The sequence below is a fragment of the Rattus norvegicus genome, chromosome 5 (assembly GCF_036323735.1).
Source record: "Rattus norvegicus strain BN/NHsdMcwi chromosome 5, GRCr8, whole genome shotgun sequence".
In the NCBI taxonomy this organism is placed as follows: Eukaryota; Metazoa; Chordata; class Mammalia; order Rodentia; family Muridae; genus Rattus; species Rattus norvegicus.
Genome location: NC_086023.1, coordinates 51,356,607 through 51,365,272, shown reverse-complemented (window position 1 = coordinate 51,365,272; position 8,666 = coordinate 51,356,607).

The following is an 8,666-nucleotide window of genomic DNA, read 5'->3' as shown; positions in this document are numbered from 1 at the left end:
ACTACCAGGATTAAGCCAAGGCAGTGAAAGCCGGGAGGTATGTGGAGCTCTGTGGAGTCTTCATGAAGTGGGCAGAGACACCCTGCAGATTATCATTTCAAAGAGAAGAAAAAGAAAAGAAAGCTGAACAGCCACACAAGTTGGTTTCTCAGAGTCCCTGATCATTATAGATACCTTATATGTCTGCTGGGTTTTTGTTGTTGTTGTTGTTGTTTGTTTGTTTGTTTCTTAAAGACAGTTCTGTACACAACCTTCATCTTCCAGATTCTCCTGTGCCGATGTAGCTGACCCCAGCGGGTGGCCCCAGAGGGTGGAGTCCGAGAGGCTGTGTGTAAGGTAACACCTAGGAGAGTGCATGCTCTCGAGTCTGCCACCAGAGGAAGGAAGTTTAAGTCCCATCTGGGACATGGCTGGCAGGGTCGGATTTCGATATTTTGCCAGCATCAGCCGAACCTTCTCAAATTTTTGGTTGTGTAGAAGAGAAAGCACTTACTCACCTGGAGTTCACACAAATAGCTCTGTTCTGCATGGATAAAATGCAAAGGTGTCAAGGGCAGTTAGGTAGAGTCTGAGCAAGAGAGAAAACAGCTGCTTCCTCTCAGCCTGCTTCCCATAGTCAAAACACCCAGGTAGGAAGGCTAAGAAAGTCATTTGTGTTGTGGTTGAGAATGTGGGCATCAAACTGTGTTTGCATCCTGTCCTGCCAGTTACTAACTCTGTAACTCTGAGAAAGAGTTCCCCGGGTCGGTTTCCTCATCTCTGAAATGTGGACAGGAGGGGGAAGCCACTCCCCAGCTGGTCATGAGAGTTTAATGAGCGAACACGTAACGAATGCCTATGATAACACCTGTGGTAGGGATTCCGGCCATCTTAGCGATTACCGTGACTGTTACTAGTGACGAGGAAGGAGTGTGTAAACACTTGGCTTTGCTTTGAACCTAATTCTGGGTAGAGGAGGTCAAGCCCAGCGCGTAAGGATTATAGATCATAGGCTGAGAAACAGCACCATCCAGATCAACAGGTGAGCCTGCATGCAGGTCAAACCTTGAAGAGAAAGCAAGAGAAAGGGTAACAACAACCCAAGGCAGGACAGGTAGTCTGATCTGTTGTAACACACACCCACCACAGGCTGACACAAGGCCGAGGGAACCTCTTTCTCAAAACCCAGAGGGAACTCAACCTCAACACACTGGGAAAGAACATGCAAGTTGTAGAGTCACGGGAAGGACAATTTCCCATGGCAAAACTACATACTCGTGGGCTGTGGTTTACTCATCAGTCCCCGGGGTGTAGTGTGTGAGTCAGGTCCCCTCCCCCATCCTAATCTCCATGACTGATAGATCCCAGAATTAAGAATACAAACCCCCAGGTGTGGGGAATTCCCAAGGCGCTGTAATTGGGAATTGAGTTTAGCCTCAGATGTGGTTTTACTTTTTCTTGGCATATCTCTCATCGGGTATTTGTGGTGGTTTGAACGAGGACATCTCCCGCATAGGCTCAGGTATCCAAACATTTGGTTCCCGTTTGGTGGCACTGCTTGGGGGAAGTTATTCAAAACTTTAAGAGGCAGAGCCTTGCTGGAGGAAGTTGTCACCCGAGGTTGATACACTACACTTCTGTTTGGCTGTGTCTGCTTCATGTTTGCAGCCGAAGATGGGATAGCTCAGCTTCCTGCCCCAACTGCTTGCTTCGGTCCTCCTTTCCTGCCACGGTAGACCGTCACTTAGGAACCATCTGCCACAATAAACTACATCTGTAATTTCTTTCTTGTCGGTGTTTTATATAGGCACGATCGCTATTGCAGCATCACCAAGGTCGTTCCTCTTGTCCCTTAGGCAAGTTGAGAACGTTCTGGACGTCCGATGGGAGAGCCCAGAGAAGACGTGGTGGGTTCTGAAGTGATTGGATAGGATCATTCCATCCTGTAGTGTTGCAAGTTCTGCCTTACACACACACACACACACACACACACACACACACACACACACACACACACACACACACCTACTCCAAAACAGACCTCCCAGGTTCTAAGCTTCAACAGCCCATACAATCAAAACTCTTTTATTTTCATCCTAGTGAAGCTGCTCCCGGGACCACACATGGAAACCGATTCTATTTCTTCACCAACCACTTTTCTTCCAAAACATTTTCCAAGGTCCGCCCTTGTTATAAACGGTTCTGATTTTTGGTAACTTCAAAAGGTCCTACTCCCTTTGTAGAAATAAAAGTTCTCTGCAGTTAAAAGAGCCAAAGGCGTGTGTTTTCGGTCCATGGGGGCAGAGTGAAGGCTGGGCAGTCCCTGTCTTCAGAACAGAGGTGGAACTTTCTATTCAGGATAAAGGGCTACGTCCCGTCCCGGAGGCTAACGCCAGTGGTTGAGCTCTAGAACATGGCTGGATTACAGGCTCCTGCTGAGTTTTATAGCATACCTGCTGGGTTCTGATCCCGGATCTGTCATGCATTGGCTGTACAACCTTGGGCAAATATCTTGGCCTTGCTGCTTCTTAATGGGGTCTGGCGAATGGTGGTGGTGGCAGTGATGATGATGGTAAGAATAAAGTAGCCTGAGGCTGAACTTTGAGGCTAGTGTTTGCTCCCTGTTACTCCCATCTTGTGCGAACTCCCTGGTACTTGGGCCTACCTGGAATACTGCCTGGGAGCCCTCTGCAGCCTCTAACAAGGGTTTTCCTCCACTACAGCACTGTCCTTCAGCTGTTGCTGGCTGCCTCTTTTCTCCCTCCGTCACCCTGTGCCATTTTCTTTCTTCTATTCCTCTTTTCTTCCATACTGCTATCTTGACTACTTCTTTCTAGAAATAGGTAAGGATTCCTGATGAACTTGATGCAGTTCTTTTTAATCACACAGGCCCAATGTTTGAAAGTGTGGCTTTAAGGAGAACATGTGTTCTGGTTGTCAAGGGGGTAATCATGGGTTTGTGTGGTACGTGCATATTTTCACCTCAGAAGTATTATTATGCAACTTGAAAAAATGGTGTTTGGGGGAGGGAAAAAGCTCTTTTCAAGAACATTATCATTTTGAAAACATTCTAGTTCTAATTTTTCAGGAAGAAGGCAGCGTTTGAAATTTGAGCGTCATTTGAAAGTTAAACCTAGAACAAAAGTAATTTTCAGTAAGATACTAGTGACAAAAAGCCGAACCGCTACAAACTCATTATTGAGCTTCTCTCTTATGGGTAGGAATAGGTGTGATTCCTCAGAGCTAAAATTAGAACTGGTCTCCCGCCCTTCCCGGATGTTGGTGTTGAAGCAATGGAGACAGTCGGATGCCCAAAGTGATGGCGTGCAGGATGTTAAGGGCATCAAGCCATGTGAAGGAAAGGATTTATGGCTCTCCTCACCAGGGCTCTGCCCCCTACCTGCCTCCACCCCGCCTGTCCTCTCTCATCTCAGTGTCTTCTTACTTCCCAGGTTCACAGTGGTTAGGAGGCACAGGTGAAATGTTGAACCGGGTTCAAGTTTAAGAAGAAGATTACATAGGAAAGTCGTGGGGGTCTTTTTATTTTTTCCATAATTACTCTTTGTGCATTTTGTGAAACCAGTGCTGGGCTGGGAATGATTGACAGCCTTGGCCCCAGAGAGGTCTGAGTGGGGAAGTGTGCGTTTGTAAGGCTGGGTAGAATTCAGCAGTACAGAGTCCCAGAGGAACACTGCCAATCCCATGGAAATGCCTTCATTAGCGGTTCAGACTCACTCCCTGACGTTAACCCGGACGACATATTAAAAATCCACTTTAACCAATGTGTCGTGAAATGGGGTTAGACAAGCGAACCCCCAGCCCCCACAACTCTGATTATTCTCTACTCCTGAAATGCACAGAAGGGAAATGCATAGACAAGGGGTGCCAGGCTCTCTGTGATGATCACTTACAAAGAGCAGGGAGCTGCATCCTGGTAACATTGGATCCTGGTAACAGCGTCTGGGGCAATATGGTGCAAGACACAGTTTGTTCTTTTCCCCAGGGTATCAAAGTCGCTGATTTTATAACCACACTTAGAAAATACCAGCTTTCTGGTTAGCGGCAACATTGTTGCCTTGAGTGGGGGGGAGTAAAGAAAGGGATGGTGGTGTTTTATCTCAGTCTTGATGGATAGGTTTATTCAGAAGTCCGGTACTCGATGTGAGGGGCTAGCACGGTGATGGTTCTAGCTTTATAGACTACAGAGAGGGCTCCGTAAAAGAAGGATTCCAGGCAAGTCAATTGTCTGACAACTAGGCCTCATGGGAGTCTCTTTATATCTTGATAGTGCCATTCAGAAGGGAACAGAAAGAGACAGGCGTAATGGCACACACCTTTAATATCAGCATTTTGGAGGCTGAGGCAGTTGCATCTCTGTAAATTCAAGACCAGCCAGTGGCTGCACAGGTGCTGTCTCAAATAAACTGGCTGTCCCACCAGGTATAAGGAACAAGACTGGTGGTAGTCACATCAGATAGAATTTGGCAGCCGTAGTACCCCTTTCAGGATAGCTCTGCTGGGTAAAGAATGGGAGAGATTTGGGGGTGAGGCTGGCCTCTAGGTATCATTTGTACTGTGAGCAAACTCAGGACTTGGAGGGTCTGGTGTGAGTTGCTTGGACCTCAAGCAGACTTTGCAGGCTGTGGTTGAAAGGTCAAAAAGCAAGCTTCCTCTCTTTTCTCCAGCCTACCCTGATCCTAATTGGCCAGTTTGTGTGAGCCCCAGCTCATCTGAGAAGTAGTCTGCTAATCCTGGGTGAGGTGGTTTGAATATGCTTGACTCAGGAAGTGGCGCTCTCAGGAGGTGTGGCCTTGTTGGAGGAAGTGTATCACTGTGGGTATGGGCTTTAAGACCCTCCTAGCTGCCTGGAAGTCAGTCTTCTGTTTGCCTTTGGAACAAGATGTAGAACTCTCAGCTACTCCTGCCCCATACCTGCCTGGATGTTGCCATGCTCCTGCCTTGATGATTACCGACTGAACCTCTGAACCTGTTAGCCAGCTCCAATTAAATGTTGTCCTTATAAGAGTTGCCTTGGTCACAGTGTCTGTTCACAACAGTAAAACCCTAACTAAGACACTGGGGAAAAGGAGTTTGCTCAATATCCATTTCTCGTTCTTCAAAACTGCTAACCTAAGAAAAACCTACTGGGGTGGGGGGTGGCATTTAATGATACTCTTTCAGCAAGGAACACAAAAGTACACAAGCTCTCCACTGGGGCATAGTTATCGAGTGTGCTGTCACCTGAATACAGAAGGAAGGGCTGGGGGAAGCAGCAGTCTGTTTCCACTCCCCACACCCAGGACCAGATCGGGAGGTGATGAGAGGGCCAGCTAATTAGTTCAGCATTTGGCGAAAACATGACAACCCAAGGACATACGTCATAGTGCTGCCCAGTTTCTCCATCACAACTGTCTAACTGTGTGCTGAGCATAGACACAAATACTTATTGTGGCCAGAGAGAGCTGGACCACACAGTCTTTAGACCTGGGCTTATGCACTGACTTGGAGCTTTGCCACCACCCCTACATTGTAGCAGCAGGCTGGGATTAGCCCCGTGAGTGACAACATGCTGCAAATTCTGGGGTTCTGTGCCTAAGCCCCTCTTCAGTCCTCATTCACTGGTAGGACAGTGCTGGCAGTATCTCGAAGTTCAAGTTCTCCACGGACCCAACAAGGTGAGGCTGAGGAGAACACAAGTCCATTCCTTACAGGAAATTGGCAGAACGTCATTAAATGACAGCTTGGATGACTGCTTCAAATAATATGACTGAAGGGACTTAAATTTGAAAGGTATGAGACTTTGCCTGGAAGGAATAATATTATGGATTTGAATAATTTGAAATAATATCTGTGGTTTACGCTATCATATTTGATGAGAAGTTCTGTAAAAGGAACAGCTAGGCCACCTCTATGTAAAAGGTGTGGGGGTGTGTGTGTGGGGGGGGGGGGTTGTGCAGCAGCAAAAGCATCTCCTGCAGGAGGACCTGACTGAGGACTGCCTGAGAGACTAAGGATTGTTGGCGCAGACAATGCCAGCCAATCGGGAACTGCTGTTTAGAAGATGCTTTCTTGAGACCAATGGGGAGCAGGTGGAGGGTATTAAAGGAGCTTGCAGCAGCGCTCAGATGAGCTGGCTCTGTGTACTGAGCAAGCCTTCTACCACTGAGTTACATCCCTAGTCTCCCAATTTGTTACCGACATGGGTAAAAGCATGTGTGTGGACACCGTGTGCCCCATGAAGTCCATGTAGGAGCATGGAACTCGAGTGGGAGGTGGGGAGCCCTGGGAAAGACATCCCACTGATTGACTTCGACTTCTTGTTTGCAATGAAGTTTGATTTAGAAAAAGACATTTCCTTCAGTTATTCAGATCCAGGTACTTATCTCTTGAACGCCCACCCTTCATTCATGAAAGCCTGCCTCTTTTTTCCCTCAAAAGCCTACCTTTGTTTCTGCCTTCCTCCCACCTGGAAGGGCTGCTCCCGACAGCAGAGGAAAAGAACATTGTTCTCAGTCTGTAGCGAAGTAAAATTACCCCCAGGAAAGCAGCCTTTCAGCCTCCATTGATCAATGAGCATTTATTTTTGCAGCTTTGCAACAACTCAGAGAAGAAAGTGCTTGGCCCGGTGGAGTTTCCACCCACAGAGCTCAGGAAAATCCCGAAGTAAATGCTTTGTGGTGTGATGCAGATGTGAGAAGTCCGCTTGCGACATTGTTATTTTCTCCCCTTTATTTTTCAGTTTTCTGAGGCAAGGTCTTACTATGTATTCTTAGCTGTCCTCAAATGTGTGTCACTCTTCCTGATCTACCCAGGCCTCTAAGCACTGGAACCGTGGGTGTGTCCCACCTTCCCTGGCCGGATGTCACATTTCAGTGCAATTCAGAACCCCACTATCTGTCCGCATCAATGAAGTCTGGGGTCTTTTCGAGATGAAATTGTCCTCTGCCTTCCTGTCTTACGTCGGGGCTGTCGTCTGCATATTTTATCAGTTTCTCCTCGCTAGTGTTGGAGTAACTAGACATCCTAGAAAGCAGCACACATCTCATGTCTCACCCACACCAAGGCCAACACCAGCTGCTCTTTCACACCCTGGGCATGCAGAATGGTAAAAACAGACTGATGAGCAGACACACACATGGCTGCCATTGCAAATCACTGTAACATGTTCCCAGTGACCAATATGTATAGCTGTGCTCTAAGCCTCTTCAGTGACGCCCCTCCATCACCCTCTTGTGGCACCACCTGATCCTCTCTCATGATATAGTAACCGAAGAGTTAACATCTGGAACAGTGGTTTTCTTCAGGGACACTGATTTAGCTGTTGGACCCCGACTCCCTTGCCTCCCAGGTTAACCAGTCTGGATATCACCTCTGGCTTCATTCATCATGTTGAAAACGACCGATTCCCCATCCACCATCTTTTCTATTTCACGCAGTCTCTTAAATTTTATGGTGACATCAATAGTCCTCTGCTGCCTGGGTAAAGAAGGAGCCACTAATTAGACATTCCTCTCAGGAATTTGCCTCAGTCAATGTACTTAGCTTCTTTTCTCTTAACTCAACTGGGGCTTGATCCCCGGGGATTTATGGGATTCATTCAACATTTTTAGATCGGTTAATTAAAACGTTAAGGCCTCTGTAAATACAATCCGTCCGCTGCAGACTACAGAACAGGCAGAATGCCCACGTGGTGGGAGAGGTAGGCACCTGAATCTATGACAAGATGAAGCTCACCCCCATTTGTTTATATTGTTGGGCATCTTCCAAGCATGACCCCGAGGGGTGTGAGTCATGAAATCTAGGGAAGCCTTGGTCTCGGAGTTGTTACCCAGCCAAAGTAGTTGAGTATTCATAGTACTTTGAGTTGGAAGACAGGTTCTTTTCCTTTGAGGACCCTTCTCACAAAATACTCATGAAAACTATAGGGGTGCCCGGTAGCCCCTCAAGGGCTATGTCCTGTGGTGAGAATCTCTTTATTTTCATATGCTTTTGTGTAGTAGAATAAATAGAGTGCCTAAGATAAACGGAACCCAGTGAGAGTGTGTTTAACTGTTAAAAGCTAGATGACTTTGGCATCACAGCGACAGTATTTGAGGGGTCACAGGACCCTAGCTAACTAGTCTCCATGATTCAGAATTCACAGGACTTGGAGGGAATGCTGGGGCAGAGCAAACCGAGCACTTAACTGTGCTGAAAGCAGCTGGGGCCACTGACAGAACTACAACAGGGTTTTCCTGTAAGGGGCCAAGTGATACCTTCAAAGGCCGAGGAGTCCAGTGTTCACCTGAAACAATGGCACGTAAATCCTGAAACAAAAGTGCTACACACCCTTCTTGCTTAAGATTTCTACAGTTCTAAAAGTTCACATATTAAAGTAAAATGAGAAAACCTAAAGCATTAATGTTACAGAAACATCAATAGATGGGATTTTGCCAATAAATTGTCCCTTGGGGCAGGGTGGTGGTATTGGCCATTTTGACACCTGTCATTTTCTTCAGTATTTCTTTGTCACTTTGAGCTTTGGGGCATGACTCAATCCTCTCATTTTCCCCAGCCAAACTCCTAAAAGTTCATCATTACGGGGCCCACTTTAATGCTGTTTGGCTGACCCTCAGTGTAAGCACACTGTTAGGTATCCAAGTCCTTCTTTCTCTGTTGGCTCTGAAGTTGAGGTAGTGTTTGATAAT